Below are 22315 nucleotides of genomic sequence, written 5' to 3'. Positions count from 1 at the left end.
TGATTATAGGAGATGCAGAGAACAGAGTAGGTGTTTGAGATACTTACGAAATAAAATCTAGGGGCATGCATGTATGCATGCTCAGTCACTTTAATCGTGTCTGACTCTTTGCAACCCCTTGGACTGTATCCCACCAGGCTCCTCTGCCCCCAGATCTAGGGGAATCTTTGCTAGATAAGGCAAAAGGAGACAACAAAAAATGACTCTTAGTTTTCCAAATTTGCTTACCTCACAAGAATTGGGTGGAGAAAACACATAGGGTGTGTGGTGCCTTTTATTATCACTAATGGGTGATGTCAATATGACAGATGGATAAAGTTCTAGGATATTAGAGAAGACATTGGAAGACATAAAATAAAGTTCCAATCTTCCAAATAACTGATACCACAGACATACACATGTTTGCTAAGAAAAACACAGGTAGAGTATACACCACTCAGGGTCAGCTCTATATTTATAACAATTTCTAAATATCACTGGCTTACCATAAAAGTTGACTTTTATGATTTTTTTTTTTTTTGCTTTTTAAAATGTATTTGTGTGTGTGTGTATTTTATTTCACATATGTTACACAGTATACAGGAGTGAGGTGCTCAGCTTCATTTAGTTTCTCAGAGAACTGGGCTGGCGGCAGCTCTACCATCTTGAAGTTCAGTGGCTCTCGCTTGGAGCGAGTATCTCCCAAGAAGGTATTTTTCAGTGCCATAATATATCACTTATTGTCATAACTGGAGAGAATGATGCTGGAAGCTACTGGCGACGGATGCCATAAAACATTCGACAGTTCATAAGATGTATCCTGCCCCCCACACCCTGGTGGCTCAGACGGTAAAGATTCTGCCTACAATGCAGGAGGCACAGGAGATGTGAGTTCGATCCCTGGGTTGGGAAGATTCCCTGGAAAAGGAAATGGCTGCCCTTTCCAGTGTTCTTGCCTGGGAAGTCCCATGGACAGAGGAGCCTGGCGGGCTACAGTCCATGGGGTCACAATGCATTGGACACAGCTTAGTGACTAACACTTCCACACTCAGGATTATCTGGTTCAAAATGACCATAGTAGCAAAGTTGCGAAACCCCGCCATAGCGGTACCACCAGCACATCCTCAGACCCCACAGCGTGGAAAAGTGACTGATGGCTTTCCAATACCTAACCCTGAAAATAATACACATCACTTCTGTCGACAACACAGTTGCCATAAGTCGTTTCATGTCCATGCTTAAGTGCAAGGAGGAATTGGGGCATGTGGTGAGGGAGATGACATATTTTGTCAGCACTGCTGGTACGCTATGGTCCAAAGCAGGATCCTGCTCTAAGTACATTGTGCCGCTAGAATCATGACTTTAAGTTATTGTATTAGAGTGGTGGGGTGGTGAGGATCAGCATGACTGACATCTAATCCGGGGGCTGAGAGAATAAATGTAAGTCTACCAAGGAGTTCTGAATTCAGACTGATCTGCTTTCACATTGAGGTAGTCACTGAAACCCAGCAAAAGGCAATATATTAACTTCCCAATGTAATTTTCTCAGATATGTGTGAAAATGGAATTCATTATACTTGAGAATTGAATATTAAGGGTAATTAATGAATTTGGAAGCTCTTTTATTCTCAGCATTAGCTGGGAAAATTCCAAGTATTCACCAAATGAGGCAGGTTTTCTAGTTTTCAAGTTATTTCTTCAAGTGGAACAAGTGACTGAGAAACTACTTAAAAAAAAATTCCCTAAGATTTCTTAACTTCTAAAAAAAGAGAATAAAATAATTTTGGAGTACATCATAATGGAATGAAATTCATTGGTTTATTTTCTTCTTTTTCTGGCAGATACTTCTTTAAAATTAATATCTTAATAGTTACAGTGAAAGACAATTTTTGTAAAGGTAGAATACAGTTATGAAGAAAACAAGCTTTAGTTCTGATGGTCTTGAGTTCTGACTTTACTTTTTTATGGCTGCATGTCCACTGGTCTTTCTTTGTCTTTCAAATGACTATCCTTTTCAAAGGAGACCTTTGAGAATGCTTTATCTCATAGCAGATTTTGGCATATGCCTCATATATAATAGACACTTACTGTAAGTTATTAACACTATTATTATAATTATTGTTACTTATTTAAATTTCAGATTAAACTATTCATCCCTTGGAGGCTGTTGAAGAGTACTAAGAATAGTTTCATTTTGACCTTGGATATGCTGCTGGAAAAATTTTGGTCAAAGAGATTTCAATCCTACTTTTCATTTGTTTCTTTCAGTAAGCCTATGTATCAGTGTCCTGAAAGGAGATAGAAACCACACCAGTAATTCAAATAGTGTGAGGGATTGGAAAGATGGTTAACTACTAAAAGAGGTTAAAGAGGGCTCTAAGAAGTCCAGAAATTACAGATGCAGAAGGCAGCAAGCATGTCTAGGCTCACAAATCTGTGAGAGAAAGTGAGCAAGATAGAACTAAGAATTTAGAAGATCACTGCTCCCCACCTCCCACCATCCAAGACTGTCCCAGATCCATAGCGTACTTTACTTCCCGGGTAATTCACACTGGAGAGAGTGTGGCCGCCACAGAACCACACAGATAATGAAATGCCCCCATAGGGGCTGGGCTGTTTTGTAGGAAGCACTCACCAAGTGGCTGAGAAACTTTCTATCCTGGCCACTTACAGTTGTTTTTTTGTTTTTTGTTTTTTCTGAACTATTTGCTTCTTTGCTGAAAGAAAGAATTTTGGAAACAGAATGCCCTGGTCTTCCAATCTCTCTCCAGTGGAATCCTCCAATATATATTGGTCTTCCAATATCTCTGCAGCGCCCTCTTTTCACAAAGCCTAATAGAGCAGACTGGTGAAGGAAGGATATTCACAGTATCTCGTTTCTGTTTCATTTCAGTGGTCTCTAGCCTTTTGGGCATCAGGGACTGGTTTTATGGAAGACAATTTTCCCACAAACCTGGGGGAGAGGGCATGGTTTCAGGATGGTTCAAGTGCATTGTATTCACTGTGCTCTTTATTCCTATTGTTATTACATCAGCTCCACCTCATTAGATCCCAGAGGCTGGGGACCCCACCGGCTGGACTAATGACTGCACAGTCAGCGGTGTGCCTGTGATGACTATGCCAGCTTATGAGAGCTGAATATTTACATCTCTCCGCGTTTGGTGACATCATGTAGACGGAAACTGGCCATCATCAAAGTATCTAAAAAGGGCAAACACTGCATTTCAGTGCTTCTTGTTGTCGTTGTTCTCGGAGAACCAGTTTCTCAGTATACGACTGGGCACACCCAATTTATGGGGAACAGACATACGCTAAAACAAAGAATCCAATTAAAAATAAAGTATTGGAATCCATATATAAACAAAATAGTTCATTTAAAAAACTTGTCAGCTTTGGGGTCTAGCAGCATAGAATCTGTCATTTACTTTTTGCTATCTGTGTAACAAGGATGTAAAGTTTCTTCATCCGCAAAATAAAGACCTCTCTTAGGATTGTTCTGAAAATGGAGCAAGATAAACAAGAATAAGAAACAAGCATACAATAAGCCCTCTCTAAATGTGAGTGATAATGAGAAGTAACACCACATATCATTCTAAAATTTTTTTCTGTGCTTTTTAATATTAAAACTCAGCTAAATGTATAATGCATAGACTAAAATAATAATTACAGCCCTCAAAAAGTTTGCATTACAATTCATTTAGAAATACTTGAAATAGTCTAAAAGACTTATTCATTTGAAAGTTAGGTTTCACAGATTAAACGTCATGTAAACTATGTAACTGAAGTCAATAGCTCAATTTCTGGGAAACTAACATAAGGGTCTATCCAAAACAGAGTAAAATTTTTATTGCCTGATTATTTTTACTGTGTTACTTATAATAGTGAAAAATCACAAAATAGGAAACTGGTTAAGTAAATTATGGGATAGTAGGAAATATTTGGAATATTATACAATACTTTGAACAGTGTTTATTAATTACTGATTGACATAGGAAATGAAATTAATAATGTGAAGAAAGGAAGAGAAAATTTTTGTACATTATAAACACAACTGTAGGTAGGATTGTAGGAAAAATGAGGATAAAATAATATTGAGATTGTTTCCTATGCGTGTGACATTGAGTTTTTCAGAATAAGAGAAACTTGTCAAGGGTTAAGAATTTCTTAGTCTATTATCCCCATCTTTGAACAAAGGTTGCTAGTGATTTTCCTTTATACAGCAATCACTCTTTTTCTTTTAATGTATCTGGTGATGTTATTGAACTCAAGACTCATAGAGGTCTCTCTCTCCCACGCATGCGTACACTCGCTCACTCACGCTCTCTCTCTCTCTCTCTCTCTCTGTCTCCCCCCACCCCACCCCTCCGCCCCGCGCGATGGGGCGCTCTTCTCTTCACATCTTTGGATCGACGTGTCCTCACGCCTTGAAGATGGATTTTCCTGCTATTATCTAAATAAAGAGAGCTGTAGCACTGAGCTGTAACACTGATTTATTTAAGAGCTATAACACGGTCTATCCAAGACCCGAGAGCTGTGACCCGCCGAGGGGGCTTTAATGTCCATCACTCCAAGTTTTTGTTGTGACGAGACAAAGAACCGAGGAACATACACCCGCCTGACATCTATGGTGCCGTGACTCGGATTTAACCTGGCTGAAACAACCTCCGCGTGGAGGAGGCCAAGCACAGCAGGAGCCCAACTCAGCGAAGCTCCCGCGATAGAAGCAGAACCGGAAGAAAACCCAGCGCAGGGGAAGGCCCGTTGTGCTGGAAACCGGGACAGCGAAAAACGAACTCAGCAGAAAGCCCACGTGGCTCAACCTCAGATTCCAGAAGACCTCCGGTTAAGATGAGAAATAACCAACCCACTTCCTGGCAGACGCCTTTGAGATGCATCCTTGATAACTGGATGACCCTGAACATACTAGGGTCTTAAAGGAAGCCTGGAGGTATGCAACAGGGCTTCACATGTCAAGTGATAGATACCCAGTAGGGGAAACTGCAGTCTTCTCCTCTGATCCTAACTGGAATTATAATGACCCTGAGCACATCTGGGAAAGGGATCATCTTCTAATCTGTGTGAAGGCAGGACTAAAAGCAGCTCAACAAAAAGTAATCAGCTATGCCCGGGTCTCAGCAATAACTCAGGAGCCCAGTGAGATCCCCATAGCCTTTCTGGAAAGGCTAAAGAGGCCCTCCAAAAGTTTACCAATTTGGACTTAGACTCTTACGAGGGACAGGTGATTTTAAAGGACAAATTCCTGTCCCAATGTGCATCAGATATCAGAATCAAGTTACAGCAGCTACAGCAGCAGGACTCTGCTGCCTCTTCAGATGAGATGATCCAGACAGCCACCAATACCTTTTATAACAGAGAACAGGAGAAGGAGGCCAAGGCCCAGGAGAGGGAGAGAAAGAAAGAGACAAGGAATGCCCAGATGCTGGCCGCCCTCCAGGGAAGCCCTGTGGCACAGCCCGATTCCTTGAATGACAAGGCACGAGGCAAATGCCTAATCTGTAGACAGGCTGGGCATTGGGCCAAAGAGTGTCCTAACCGTGACAAGTCCCCTAGAATGGCTTGACACAAATGCCATCAACTGGGACATTGGGCAGCACTCTGCCCTCGGGACCCAAGAGCCTCAAGGTCAAGCGGCAAGGCTTCCCTCACGATGGTTCAACAGGACTGAAGCAGCCCACTCCAGCCAGCCCGCCTGTCACAGAGAACCATCACGGGGCTGGAGCCAAGGGTGCAACCGGATGTGGCAGGTAGGTCTGAGAATTTCTTGGTTGACACAGGGGCTACCTACTCTGTCTTGATCTCCTACTCCGGAGACTTCTCCTCCCAAACCTGTACTATTTTGGGTGCTACAGGAAAAGCAACTACTAAAAGATTCACCAAGCACTTCTTTGTTGCTGGGATGGACAGATATTCTCCCACCAGTTTCTGGTGGTCCCTGAGTGTCCTACTCCCCTAATGGGAAGAGACATATTCACTAATGCCGGGAGCCAACACACAAGACCCCACCCCTAACAAGGCCATAAGGGAGAAAACCTGACGGGCAAGGCGGATCAGGTTTTCAGGGGTTTTCGAAAAGGCCAGCTCGCGGGATCCCACCCATGACACGGTCACGAGGAGAAAGCCTGACAGGCAAGGCAGATCAGGTTTTCAGGGATTTCGAAAAGCTGCCCCCGGCTCTCACCTTAAAGATGATATCTGTCTTTCTGATGCCTGCCTCAATGGACTACTCCCTAATTTCTCTGACACAGGCAGGAAGGCCTTCCCCGATCTCTTCCCAAATAAGAATCAATTTAGAACTTTAATCAATAAGTTTCCCAGGTGGTGGTATTTTATGAGATTATTTAGGGTGAAAGGAGTGTTTTAATTTAAACTCCTTTGCTGGTAGTTTGTTAGCCAAATGCATTTATGCGCTTGGTACTAATATGCATGATTGCTTATAATATCCTAATCATAAAATAGCATAAAGAACCTGATTATATAAAAGCCCTAATACATATAGAGCCCTTTTAAGGGGTAAAAGAGTCCTATTAGAAAACTTAAGAAAAATTATTCTATAGGTGGTTATTGGGTTGTGATTTGCTTGCTGTGTTTTGCTTGCTGTATTTTTGCCTTTAATGTGCTAAGGTTGTGTTATAAAAACCATTGTTAATATAGTTAAAGATCTAGAGAAATAAGAACCTAGCCCTAGTGTGGTAACAATGAGATGGTTGTTAATTGTCAGCCAGGAGTACTAGGCAGAAGCTGCCTCACTGAAGCCGCAGAGTCTGTATAGATAAACGCAACTGACAACTTTTGCAGAAAGATTAATTTTTGTATTAACAAGAATATAATTCTACTCTGTACTATTTCCCTATGACACTGTTACCTTTCAGTTAAGGTCACCATAAAAACAGAAAATAGGTTTACATTCACCTGACCTGCAAAAACGTTAATAGGCCCCAAGGCCAGAAGATAATGTACAAGACCCTCATAAACAAAGAAGTATGCAGAAAACACTCTGGTTTCGTGAAGGACAAGCTGATGTAATGTTAAACTATCTTCCCCTTAGAAATGTACTAACTTAGGGTATAAAAGCTATGGTAAAAAATAAAGCATTGCCAGACTCTTCCAGACTCTCTGCAAAAAAAAAAAAAAAAAGACTCATAGAAAGTCCATCTCAGCCTGGATTGTTTTTCTTTTTCATGAAAACATTTCTGTGGGGAAGTGTTATTCTCCCATCTTCTCTATTCTAGACCAAAATCAATGTTAAGAATGTCTTAAAATGTTAAGACATTCTTAACAGAATATCTCATTCAGCATGGGGTTTCATATCTATTATGTGTTTTGATAATTCCTCTTACTTACATTTCACGTTTCCAGTGTTCATTTCACAATTTATTAGAAAGTATTGCACTCAGAATTCTGACAGTGGAGAGTAGACATGGTTCCTAGCCAGTGTTGGTGAGGACAAACACATCCTAGCTCAGTTAGTTCTAAGTCACATTAATGCTCAATTCCATCTCTATTCAAGTTTCTCCCTGATACTTCAGGCTTCCATGATGTGTGATAAGGTAACGAAATTGTATAGTATAGAAAATTTCTCTTGGACTTTAAACGGTGCAAGCAATAAGCTTCCTCAGAACATATTAAGAAATATACCAATTGATAATTTTAAAAATAATGAATGACTAGTGATGCCTCAAAATGTCACTGTTGAAACTTTATTTTAATTCTTTGCTTTGTAATTCATGTTGTTATTTTTGAGTCAATATTTACTGAGACTCTAGGAGATGAGGTTAATGGACTAAATTGTTTGTGTTTTTGTTTCTTTGAGTGTTGAACATTCATTACTATTAAGAACACAGTTTTGTGATTTCCTATTTTTTCTAGCTCATTTTAAAGTACAGGGAAACTGTGGACACTCAAAAAGCATTGCTTAAATGCAAGACAAATTAATACAGGCTATTTAAAAAAAACAGTCACAGAAATAAGGATGCATATTTGATTAATATCCTACTCTGTTTTTAAACTTCAGTGACTCTTTATCATGACCTATTCATGATCTAGCCTTTGCCTACCCTTAGAAAATATTTTACTCTAATTCTTCTCTTTTTTAATTGTGACTCAGTCATACTGGCTTTCCTGCTGTTCTTTGATCACCCCATGCACACCTCTACCTAATTCTCAGTGACATCTGCTCAGTGGCTTCTCCCTGACCATCTTATACAAATTGCATGAACCATCACTTGTGATTCTCTTTCTGTCTTTGTTATTTGTTCCATACTACTCTTACTACCTAATATTATCATATGTATACATCAATCATTCTTCCTCACTGGATTAAAGCTCCAAGTAAACAGATACTTTTCATTGTTGTTGTCCCATTGTTTTATCCACAATGCCTGGAACATAGTAAGTACTGAGTAAATAATGAATAATCAAATGAATGGCTGAATGAATGGGCAATGCTGACAGGTAGGTTATTAATGCCAACATTTCAGAATTATGGACCTGAGACCTAGAGTGGTTACATACTCCCTAAACTTAACAGAACTAGAAAGTGGCAGGTCTAATTTATCGAGATTGTTAGCTCTCAAGATCATGACCTGTGCTTGTTTCACATTTGAACAATTGATTTTTAGGGTGAAATCACAAATTAGGTTTTTCAAATTAGGAGAATGTTTGAAAATTTCTGGTGTGAAAATCAGGATCCAGAGTTCTCCTCCCACTGGTAATTGAAAAATTTGAGAATCTCTCTCTGTGATTTCTAACTTAGTCTTCTTCACCTGGGATTTCCATGGTCGTCCAGGAGCTAAGACTCCATGCTGTCATTGCAAGGGGCCCAGGTTTGATCCCTGATAAGAGAACTAGATCTCACATGCTGCAACTAAGACCCAGCACAACCAGACTAATATATATATATATAGTCACTGTAATGGGGACTATAAAATTACATTGAGTGAGTGAGTGAGTGAAGTCGCTCAGTCTGTCTGACTCTTTGCGACCCCATGGACTGTAGCCTACCAGGCTCCTGCCTCCATGGGATTCTCCAGGCAAGAATACTGGAGTGGGTTGCCATTTCCTTCTCCGGGGGATCTTCCAGACTCAGGAATCGAACCCAGGTCTCCTGCATTGTAGGCAGATGCTTTAACCTCTGAGCCAACAGGGAAGCCCATAAATTACATTAGTCCCCATCAAGTCAGGCAGAAATCTCAATCTTACCATGCTAAGTGATGGTAAAATATGATGTGGTCCTGGTATACCTAGAATTGAATATGACAGCCCCAGAAAGACTGGCTATAGTTTTTTCCTGAATTTCCCTTGTGTTGTACAGATTATTTTATCTCATTCACAAACTTTCATATCCTATGTGGGTTACATCAAGATTGTTTATATTGTTTTAGGATTTTATTAATAGTTTGAAATTATTAATGGTTTCTGATATGTATGAGTCTCTGTTTTATGTTTGTTTATGCATATATTAATTTTTGGTGCAGTGTCAAAGGATTCTTATATTTTCCCTCACACATGTTCTCAATAATTGTACTTCTTTTCTTTATAAAGCTGTGAAATCTGCCAAATTGGACATTTTTTGCATTATAAATTCTTTACTAAGATGTGCTAAAGGGAGAATTCTTTTTTTCCTTCTTTCCTTCTCTCCCTCCCTCTTCTCCTTCCTTTCCTTCCTTCCTCTTTCTCCCTTGCTCAAGATGAGTTGTTTCTTAGAGTCTGATTTTTAAAAAGTGGGTATAAACTATCATCATAATGGAGTGTGCTCAGTTGCTCAGCCATGTCTGACTATTTGCAGCCCCATGGACTGAGCCTACCAGGCTCCTCTGTCCATGGAATTTTCCAAGCAAGAATACTGGAGTGGGTTGCCACTTCCTATTCCAGGGGATCTTCCCAACGCAGAGATGGAACCCATGTCTTCTGCATCTCCTGCATCAGCTGGTGGATTCTTTACCACTAGAGCCCCTTGGGAAGCATCACAAATGGGGTAATTTCATTGTTTAAAAAAGCATCTCATATACTTGGGTATTTGAAGTAGAAACACTCTATTAGAATTTTCCAGACAATTTTATTAAGGCCCCACTTCCTTTAAAATAGGTCAAAATATGTTATAATAAAAAGAATACTTGCCTTGGAAAATCTGAGTCAAGGTTTTATTCCCATTCTTGGGACAAAATGCTCAAAATTCCTTATCTCCAGGCTCCATATTCTAAACAAAAATAGAAAATATTCATCTCAAAAACTCTTATGTGGCTTTTATGAGATACAGTGCCCACCAAGAGTGTTTTGTAAATGTCACCTGAATTTCACTTTCATGTGTTCCCATCTGGAATCTAGGATTATTGTCCTTCTTCCAATCTGTTGCTTTACTTTTCCTCTACTTTGTAACATTAAAATTGAAAATAATAAAGTATTCTACAGCCTAGTTCTTGCATACTTTGTAGGAAAAAATACTATGGATAGCTATTAAATAATGGATAGATATCACCTTTCAAGTGTAATTTTAAGTGTACAAAAATGTTTTAGTCTTCTGCATGCAAGTATCGAAATGATAGCCACAAAGCACAAGTCTGCTAAATCAATATTATCAATGAGACAAAGTTTAAAGAGCAGAAGATTACAAAGAGTGAATCTACAACTAAAAAATTAATGTGTCTTTATTTTATTTACAGTTCTCATGAAGACTGTATTTTTCTTACATATTCCAAATTGCCCAGAGTCAATTTTTTAGAATATCTTTGTATCAGATTAAAAAAAAATAAACATCTGAGATATCTATTGTTTCTACGTAAATTAACCATTTCCAAATATGATCATAATTAGTCCAAAATTTTACTTCCATCTTCTTTAAACCTCCATCTGACTTTTAATTGGAAGGTAAGCTCTCCGTAGTCAGAGGTCCTGTTCATCATTGTGTCAAATGCACTTAACACAAATGCTGTTATGTTTTAAGTGATCAAAATGTGGCTAAGAAATTTTTGCAGTTTTTTTTTCCTTTTTTTTCCATTTATTTTTATTAGTTGGAGGCTAATTACTTTATAATATTGTAGTGGCTTTTGCCATACATTGACATGAATCAGCCATGGATTTACACGTATTCCCCATCCCGATCCCCCCTCCCACCTCCCTCCCCACCCCATCCCTCTGGGTCTTCCCAGTGCACCAGGCCCGAGCACTTGTCTCATGCATCCAACCTGGGCTGGTGATCTGTTTCATATATGACAAACCCACAGCAAGCATTACCCTCAATGGTGAAAAATTTTTGCAGTTTTACAGATCATTTCAAACCTCACTACTGTGAAAAACCTAAATCAGCACTTATTGTTATTTATTCACTGATTTTAAAATAAATTACAAATATATGGTTAGTCAACCTTTATAATATTTTACCCTGTATTATGTGCGAGTATGAGAAGCATTATGTACATATTAAATACAACAATTGAGTACATCTGATGCTTCTTTCTAAGGGTCCTGGAACACTTTGTAATATTAATTAAACAGCAAAGAAGGGAGTTGTACATAAGGTAGACAGGAAAGGAGCAATAGATGAATCATGGAACTGGATTCAATTCCTACTGATAGAATTTATTCAGAGAATGAAAAGCCAGATGACAACTTACTTGAATTATTAGATTATTGCAAATCACTATTTGCTATTCAGTTCAGTTCAGTTCAGTCGCTCAGTTGTGTCCGATTCTTTGCGACCCCATGAACAGCAGCTCTCCAGGCCTCCCTGTCCGTCACCAACTCCCGGAGTCCACCCAAAGCCGTCCATTGAGTCGATGATGCCATCCAACCATCTCATCCTCTGTTATCCCCTTCTCCTCCCACCCTCAATCTTTCCCAGCATCAGGGTCTTTTCCAATGAGTCAGCTCTTCGCTGAAGTATTGGAGTTTCAGCTTCAACATCAGTCCTTCCAATGAACACCCAGGACTGATGTCCTTTCGGATGGACTGGTTGGATCTTCTTGCAGCCCAAGGGACTCTCAAGAGTCTTCTCCAACACCACAGTTCAAAAGCATCAATTCTTCAGTGCTCAGCTTTCTTCACAGTCCAACTCTCACATCCATACATGCCACTCTTTGCTATTATATAGCAATAATCACAACCTTTTGAAAATTATAAATCTATTTTACATTCATTGTCTCATTTGATCCCACAATCCAGAGTTGTTTGAAGGACAAATATATTTTAATGATTTTCAAATTGTCAGAGTGGATATTAAATGCTTGCTTGTTTAATTTTTTAATTTAATGGGAAAGCTAATGTCTTACCTCCCTTTAGGTTGTGATATGCCCTGTTCCAAGCTCTTATTGGTAGAACGGTCTGATGTAATCATGGCATCCTTGATTTTAACAGTGAGATGGATTGGAAATATTTCAAAAATAAAGTCCATAATAGTTAGCTTTTTCTTTAAGACTGTATCAAATTAGACCATTTTAAATGTGGTTTCTGGTTTTATCACAAAACTTAAATCAGCACAACTGCTAAAACATCGCAGTAGGAACAGGTGAAGCATAAGGAGGAAAATGCAATGATGGACATCTGACTATGGCTCCAAGGAAGCAACTGTGTCTGTCTAATCCTAAGAATTCACCAAGTGCCTGTTTTATTTTATGCTGTACATTAAAAGGGCCTCCTTGGTGCCTCAGACAGTAAAGGATCTGTCTGTGAGGCAGGAGACCTGGGTTCGATCCCTGGGTTGGGAAGATCCCCTGGAGAAGGGGATGGCTACCCACTCCAGTATTCTTGCCTGGAGAATCCCATGGACAGAGGAGCCTGGTGGGCTACAGTCCATGGGGTCACAAAGCGTCAGACAGGACTGAGTGACTAACACACTATAATATATATCCATTGAGAGGAACTAGGAATCATTTTGAAGAAAAAAATACATATTTATTGAAAAAGTATATGGTTTAAATCCAAGGAAGTTTGTTAAGTTGTCTTACAGGGAGAACATCGGGTACAACAGCAAATTTTTAGTCCTGCCAAGATCCGTCATAGTTATTATATAGCCCCAATCATAACATTGATGAAGATAATAATGAAAAAATATCCCAATAACAATGCCATAACTTTAACAAATATGTGTTCTACCTGTTTGCATCTCTCAGACCCTGTCAATACATATACATGATTTGAACACTGGCACATTCCTTGAATAGATGCAATTAATTTTATATTCTGACTTTTTTCCTGTTAGCATGACATGACATGTTTTTCAATTACTACTTAACTTTAAAAATTCTGATTTGAATAGCTGAGAATTTATATTTTTTTCTTTTAGATATATTGATAGCAAAACAAGCCTGAAGACCTAGAGATAAAACTCTAGGCTTCTAGACAAAATGTCTGAAATGGTTATAATAATCTGTGATCTGACTTTAAATTTGATTTCCCTGCTCCCTCAACACCATTTGCAGCTTTACTTATTTTTATATTGAAGTTCCACTCTATAATTTATCCATTTTTTTCTCTCAGTTTTCCAAGATGAGATAGTAAAATCACACTACAGTAAGCTGGACTACAGGAATATTTTTTTGAGGGGAAGGGGAGGAGGAGAAATCAGGAATACGGATAAGCCAAACCAGTCTGTAATGGTAAAGAATGTCTTTGCAAGGATCCCCTGCCTACCCCTCTTCACTATTAAAGAAGTAAGGAGCTTCTTTCTTTGAAGTAGTTCTGTACATCTTTCAGACAAACAGCAACACTATTCTATTATTCTCACTGACCTAGAGTTAAATATTTGCTGTTATTTCCTAAAATGGCTTTTGGTGGATTATCCCTTGATTGTTCTTAAATTCAAAATTATTTTGGGCATTCACATACTAAGGAATTTTCAATTAAAATAGGCTTTAACTTTAAAAAAGTTACTTACAGTCCACTTTATTTTTAAAAAAGATAAGCCTTTCCTCTATATTTTAGGTTTAATTAAATAAAAACAGTGAATTCAGTTAGGTCACAAAATGGCACTTCAGTGACTGGAGAAAAAAATAAATGGGATGAAAATTTCATATAAAATTCTAGTTCTCTAACTAGCTATGTGGTTTTACCCTGTTGATTTATTGCATGGGACTTAGCTTCTCTGTATAATGCCTTCTTAACCCCTGTGGATAAGGAATAAATACCGAAGTTTTTAGCATAGTTTTGACCCTTATTGAGCATTCAGTAAATATTGTTTTTGTTCTGTTTAGCCTAAATTTATTGAACATCAAATGTGTGTCAATTCAGCATGACCCATATAATCAAAAATAAAGAAAATGATTAACACAAGATGCTTGTCCTAGAGAAAATTCAATTTTAAGGTTATGAATTATGTTTGAGGATTAGACATCTTTACATTTTTTAATTGAATAAACTCAGGTATAAGAAGGGAGATGGTGCAAGGAAAGCATTTCGTATGTGCATAACATGAAAAGAATATTTGGCAGATTTGTGGGATTTTTGTTCTTTCATCTGAAGTAGCCTGATAATCCCAACAAATGTTCAGCCCTGTAATGCATACAGACTCAATATTTTCATTGCTGAGAGAATTTATGATCATTACATGCTAAGTGGATTTAGCCATGTCTGACTCTGCGATCTTGTGGACTAGCCTACTAGGCTCCTCTGTCCATGGGATTCTCAGGGCAAGAATATTAGAGTGGATTGCCATGCCCTCCTCCAGGAGATCTTCCCAACGCAGGGATTCAACCTGCCATCTTTTATGTCTCCTCCTTTGGCAGGTGGGCTCTTTAATCATTGCCAACCCACTGTTTTGCAACTTACCCCTTCTGACCTTCAGTAGCAGATAGAATCAGGGCCAGTAGCACCTTGGCAGAAACAGGCATCAGTGCCATCACCAGGAGACTTGGTGTGAATATATAGGAGATTGAACTCTGTAACAAAGCAATGATACCATTTTACTTGTACCAGGCTTTGGAAAAAATCTTCTATCAAATGTATAGTATATTTGAAATCAAAATTGCCCATCACAATCCCACTCCTTTGAGCTAGTCCTACCCATTCACATATATCATGGGCAGTTAACTAGAAAGAAAAGCTATTATAAAAAAAAAAATTCACCTCTGTTTTGACAGTAGCTTGTGACTCAAAGTCTAATGTGGTTGCAGTACCATCAACCACATTCTGCAAATTACTGCCTCTTGGATTTGTGCCCAGTTTTGAATCTTTCTTGTGTCTCCTTAGATTTGTTGCCTAACTGCCATTTCCTTGACACCACTCATACCTTCTTAAAGGACATTGTTCAACTCATCTCTGCGGATCGTCCTCTTTGTGGGTGCCTGAGATCAAGCTTGTTCAGCCTATTCAGGCTGAATCCAGCCTTGCACAGCTTGTCTCTTATTTATGTGCATGCTTGCATTGCATATGGGTGAATTAGCTCCTAGGTACTAGCTCTAACTTTCCCCAGAAGTGAAACATTAAATGGAGGTAACTTGGGATTTATATAAATCTAAACATGTGATAAAATTTCATACACCCCCACACATGTACACACACACATACACACACACACATACACACCCCTGAATACAGGCAGAAGTGGGTGAAGTCTGAGTCAGTTCTGTAGTTTAGTTAAAGTATCATGCCAGTATTAATCTCTTGGTTTTGATGGTGTACTATAGCTACATAAAACACGGGGGAAGTTGGAAAAGCTTAAGCAAATCCCATTATAATCCGTTAAGTGAAGGAACTATGATTTCAGACTACAAGCAGCATTCAAATCCAACTCCACAATTTAGTAACTATATAAACTTGAACAAGATCTTTTATGTTTCTAATTCTGAGTTCCTTACTTCTAAAACTGGAGTAAAAAGGATAACTATCTCTCAGGAAGTTTGTGAAAGTTGAGTAAAATGGTGAATGCAAAGAATGCAGCATAGCCAGTTCATTTTCTTTAGATTATTTAGCACAATCAATATGTTGGAAATTAATCAATTAATATACTATCTGCAGAATTTTCTTTACAAAATCCAGCCAATACACACTATGTTGTTAATTGAACTCCAGATTTTCAATTTTAAATTTAAAAATTTTAAGAAAATTATACAGAGACACTGCCCTTTGAAATGACTTATGTGTAATTGGTATTATAATGCAATGATGAAAACACACTTATAATTAACCACAGAAAGTCATCTACTTGATTTGCAGAGAAAAATAGTTTCTGCTTCAGTGTCTCCCAATAGTTCTTATTAGACTATTCTCATTTTCTACTGTACATTTAAGCTTTGACTGTATGCTAAAATGGGGCCTTCCTGGTTGCTCAGTGGTAAAAATCCTGCCTACCACTGAAGGAGACACAGGTTTGATCCCTGGGTCGGGAAGATCCCCTGGAGAAGGAAATGACAACCTATTCTAGTATTCTTGCTTGGGAAATTCCAGGGACAGAGGAGCTTGGTGGGCTAGAGTCCATAGTGTCACAAACAGACAGGACTGGGCACTCACACACATTTATACTAAAATAGAGCTATAATTTTACTCTGACCTCTTGAGAATGATGAATGAGGTGTAAGACCCAAAATTTAAAGCAAAGGGGTCCCCTTCAAGAAACTTGTTGAACTTTGACTGGCATTCCACTCCTCAAAGCAAAAAGTGACTTCATTCTGTAATGACTGTCATGTGAGATCTTACAAAGGCTACATGATAAGGCTGTAGTACACAGGATGTCTTTCACAGTAAATAGGCAGTTGTCATATCATTTCTATTTATAAACCAGTCCCTGTCTCCTGACAGTCTTGGAGGGAGATACACTCAGGTCTCAAAAAAAAAAAGAAGTTGTTAAAGCAATTTCCTAGATGCTTCTGCTAAAGTGGGGTTGAGTCACATGAACCTATAGATTCCTGGTTTTAAGTATGCCATACCATTTAGAGTAACACAGACATCAATGTCATTTTAAAAGTAATCAAATCATACAAATATCTTGTGAAAAGTAGATTATTTGCTACTTCATGAATATTACGTTCAACATGTAGGGAAAATATATTTCTTAATTATGTAGGAAAGCCCCATTTTCAGTATTCTCTCATATGCTTGCAAAGGCAAGCTTGACAGCTAGGGTAGAAAAATAACAATGAGAACAAAGAATAATGAAACATGGTGAATGAGAAAGTCAAATAATATTGTAACCATCAAGTTGGATTATCATTTAGTCATTTTTATATAATGTTATAAAGTATTTAATTATAAGACCAAAGAAAAAGGACTACAAAGTAGGGGGGATATTGAGAATTATTTTAACTTTTAAGAGAAAAGTACATAGAAATTAGACATGACGAGTATATTAAAAATGTTAATGTCAGCTCCTAGGTATTGAGTTTGGGGTAATTTTGGAAGCCTTTTACAAGTTTCTCAATTCATAACCATTTCATAGAAGGAACACATATTGCTGAAGGTACACACACACATACACACATGCACACACACAAACATATGATATATTTAAAATCAAAAAGAGTAACCAAGATACTGAAGAAGAGCCGAATATAAAGGAACATGGAATAAATACTTCCACATCTTATAAAACCTTTCTGCCAGTACCAGCTACATAATTTGTAGAGCACAATAAAAAAAAAAAAAGAAAAAGAAAATGTGAGGTTTCTTGTGGAAAATGTACTAAGTATTTCAAAACAGTGATGGCAGAGTGTTAAACCAAGACTACATACAGGTCGCATGCCCATGACCATGGCCCTGCTTCCTACTTATCATATCCATGTTTACATCTTTCCAGTTCTAGAACCTTTCTGACTAAAGAGTATCTTACCACTTACCACTTTCAGACTTAACCACCCTTGCTCTCTAAGACTTTAACTCTTTTTGTGCCTTTGGTTACTCATCCTCTTTCATTTGGAAAACAATTTCCACACTTTTAGTTTTTAGTAAACTTCTTTTCAAATATCCTTTGCTATTGTAATATGACTAGAACACTGTCTTGTTTTGCTTTTGATGGAAGAGATAGGGGAAGGGCTGTTGGATGGCACAATACATATTTATGGTGTACCTCCTGAATCCTATACATCAGGTGAGAACTAAGGATAAATGATGGTCTCTCCCTCCAAGATCCTGTAAAGCCAGGAGGAGACAGAAACAAAAACAGAACTTTTCAAAAGCAAGATTTTCTAATTTCTGATCATAAGGAAGTCTAGAGGAACATAGTGGTTTGAGGCAGGAAGAAAAGACATCATCTTACATGGTTACCAAGTACATGGTTTTAATTAGAAACAGACTTTGCCTATCAGAAATCTCAAAAAAAAAAAAAAAAGAGAGAGAGAGAGAGAAATCTGACAGTCCACTTCCTCTTGGAAGAGTTCTGCGTCGTGATTATCCAGGGCCAATCGTTTCCCCCACATACACAACTATTACCTCTCTCCCTGACCTACTGGGGACTAGAGTTCTCTGTAACACAGCTCTAACATGGGGAGCAGTGAACAAACAGGGGCTCGTCAGAGGATAGATCGTGCCTTGATGTATTACCCTTTGGATTGTATATTTTATTGTGCAATGTGTCTGGCAAAGAGAGAACTGCAGATTGCTTCAAATTATTTAGGAATAAATGTTCTTCTTTATAGCAAACTTGCCAGGCAATAGGAATAATAAAATTCTTCATAACAGGAGACTGCAATTACATAACAAAACTTTGACTGTAGTCAGCAGAAATAAACTACCTACCTTAAAATGAGTGAGATATTAGCAGAAGCCAAATATACAGTGAGACAGCCCAAAGAGACTATGTGAATTACTTTCTGACAGTAGGCATCAAACCGCAATGTAACTCTCGTTGTATTGTTGAAGTTGTGCCAAAATATAAGACTATATTATCATCCACATATTAATATTATATCAATTTTATTAATGGGATAATTTATGTGATGCTTTGTCCTAGGTAAATAAATAGGTTTTCCATACTTAGATTTTTAAGCAATTTCTTCTTAAGTAGTTAATATGTTTTGATTTATACAGGGTTGTTTTATTATTTGGCATATGAAGTTTAAATAAATATGCATCAATTAAATGCCAGTAAAAATGTTACCAAATTACTAAAAAATAAATATTCATGTAGTTTTCATTGGAAATATTTTAGCAATATAAAATGACATTTTTGTCTCATTTAATATCCTTTTTCCCTGAAATCTAATTTGTCTGTTAGTACTAATGCAATTTATTATTTTTTTTCTATTTGTGTTCACTTATATTTTTGAACATAATTTTAATTCTCCTGTATTATCACTTTTGTGTTAATGATGTATGATTTGGTGGTCTGTTACATTGTTGGACTCCACTGATCCATGTCTTCTGATATTTATGCCCCACTAAAACCCCCTCTTTTTTCACTCTAGCCTAATTATGAGATTATTTTAAACAATAGGATGAAGCAGAAATGTTGGTTCCATATTTAAAGTTAAAAAGACTTGGCAGGTTCTGAGTTTGCTTCTTGGGGAAAGCTGAAATTCTACTTGTCACAAGACTGCCATGATTTGAGAAGCACTAACTAGCTACATGAAGAGGCCCGTGAAAGTGATCCAAGGGATTCAGCAAAAAACCAAACAAACAAACAAAAAAAAACCCAAAAAACAAAACCCAGACACCTGGCTACTCTAGGTCCATTAAGCTAACCCCAGTTTTTCAAGCAATCCAGTTCATGCCAGTGGAACAGAGACTAGCCCACTGGATTAGGCCTTCTCTGAATTTCTTTACAAAATTATGCACAAACTGATTGGTTCCCTGCTCCAAGGAATGTGGTATGTGTAGGTTATTATCACCATTTCCAACAAAATAATACTAGGAAAGTATAAACATATGACTACAGCTATTTGACCATCAATATTAAACAACCCCCCCCCCACAATTCAGACATATATTCAAAGTTTTAAATCCATTTATAATCAGATATCAATGTCCAAAATGAATAAAATTTCATAATAGGAAATAATTTCTGCAGAGCAGAGTAAATTAAAAAGAATGAAAAAAACTGAGGATAGTCTCAGAGACCTCCAGGATACTATCAAATGCACCAACATTTGAATTATAGGGGTCCCAGAAGAAGAGTAAAAGAAAGGGTATGAAAAAATTTTTGAAGAGATTATAGCTGAAAATTTCCCCAACATGGTAAAGGAAATAGTCAAGTCCAAGAGAAGCAAAGAGTCCCATACAGAAGAAACCCCAGGAGAAACACCAAGACACATATTAATAAAACTAACAAAGACTAAACACAAAAAAAGAACACTAAAAGCAGCAAGAGAAAAGCAACAAGTAACATACAAGGATGAGTGCAATTGTGCAGTAGTTTGAGCATTATTTGGGATTGCCTTTCTTAGGGATTGGAATGAAAACTGAACTTTTCCAGTCCTATGGCCACTGCTGAGTTTTCCAAATTTGCTGGCATATTGAGTGCAGCACTTTCACAGCATCATCTTTCAGGATTTGAAATAGCTCAACTGGAATTCCATCACCTCCACTAGCTTTATTTGTAGTGATGCTTTCCAAGGCCCACTTGACTTCACATTCCAGGATGTCTGGCTCTAGGTGAGTGATCACACCATTGTGATTATCTGGGTTGTGAAGATCTTTTTTGTACAGTTCTGGGTATTCTTGCCACCTCTTCTTAATATCTTCTGCTTCTGTTAGGTCCATTCCATTTCTGTCCTTTATCAAACCCATCTTTGCCTGAAATGATCCCTTGGTATCTCTAATTTTCTTGAAGAGATCTCCAGTCTTTCCCATTCTGTTGTTTTCCTCTATTTCTTTGCATTGGTCACTGAAGAAAGCTTTCTTATCTCTCCTTGCTATTCTTTGGAACTCTGCATTCAAACGGGAATATCTTTCCTTTTCTCCTTTGCTTTTTGCTTCTCTTCTTTTCACAGCTATTTGTAAGGCCTCCTCAGACAGCCATTTTGCCTTTTTGCATTTCTTTTCCATGGGGATGGTCTTGATCCCTGTCTCCTGTACAATGTCACGAACCTCTGTCCATAGTTCATCAGGCACTCTGTCTATCAGAGCTAGTCCCTTAAGCCTATTTCTCACTTCCACTGTATAGTCATAAGGGATTTGATTTAGGTTGTATCTCAATTGTCTAGTGGTTTTCCCTACTTTCCTCAATTTAAGTCTGAATTTGTCAATAAGGAGTTCATGATCTGAGCCAGAGTCAGCTCCTGGTCTTGTTTTTACTGACTATATAGAGATCAGTCCTGGTGTTCATTGGAAGGACTGATGCTGAAGCTGAAACTCCAATACTTTGGCCACCTGATGTGAAGAGCTGACTCACTGGAAAAGACCCTGATGCTGGGAGAGATTGGGGGCAGGAGGAGAAGGGGACAACAGAGGATGAGACGGTTGGATAGCATCACCGACTTGATGGACATGGGTTTGAGTAAACTCCAGGAGTTGGTGACGGACAGGGAGGCCTGGTGTGCAGCAATTCATGGGGTCACAAAGAATCGGACACGACTGAGCGACTGAACTGAACGGAACATACAAGGAAAACTCCATACAATGGACAGCTGATATTTCAGCAGAAACTCTGCAGGCCAGAAGTGAATGGAAGAATGTATTTAAAGTACTGAAAAGGAAAAATCTACAACCAAGATTACTGTACGCAGCTAGGATCTCATTCAAAATTCATGGAGAAATAAAAAGCTTTTCAGACAAGCAAAAGTTAAGAGAATTCAGTACCACCAAACCAGCTTACAACAAATGTTAAACAAACTTATATAGTCAAGAAATACAACAGAAGAAAAAACATCTACAAAATCAACCCCAAACAATAAGAAGATGGCATAGGAAAATATATATCAATAATTACTTTAAATGTAAATGGATTGAATGCCCCAACCAAAAGACACAGACTGTTTGAATGGATACAAAAACAAGACCCACATGTATGCTATCTACAAGAAACCCAGGTCAGACCTAAAGGCACATATAGACTGAAAGTGAGAGGATGGAAAAACATATTCCATGCAAATGGGAAGCAAAAGAAAGCTGGAGTATCAATCCTCATATCAGACAAAATAGACCTTAAAATAAAGAAGATTATAAGAAATAAGGAAGGACACTATGTAATGATGAAGGGATCAATCCAAGAGGAAGACATAACAATTGTAAATATCTATGCACCCAACATAGGATCACCTCAATACATAAGACAAACACTAACAGACATAAAGGAATAAATTGACAGTAATACAATAATAGTATGAGACTTTAACACCCCACTCACACCAAAGGACAGATCATCAAAACAGAAAATTAATAAGGAAGCACAAGTATTAAATGATACATTAGATGAGATGGATCTCATTGATATCTTCAGGACATTCCCATCCAAATG

Source organism: Cervus canadensis, chromosome 18, assembly GCF_019320065.1.
Source record: "Cervus canadensis isolate Bull #8, Minnesota chromosome 18, ASM1932006v1, whole genome shotgun sequence".
Lineage (NCBI taxonomy): Eukaryota > Metazoa > Chordata > Mammalia > Artiodactyla > Cervidae > Cervus > Cervus canadensis.
The sequence above is the reverse complement of the archived record's forward strand: the minus strand, read 5'-3'. Positions refer to the sequence as shown.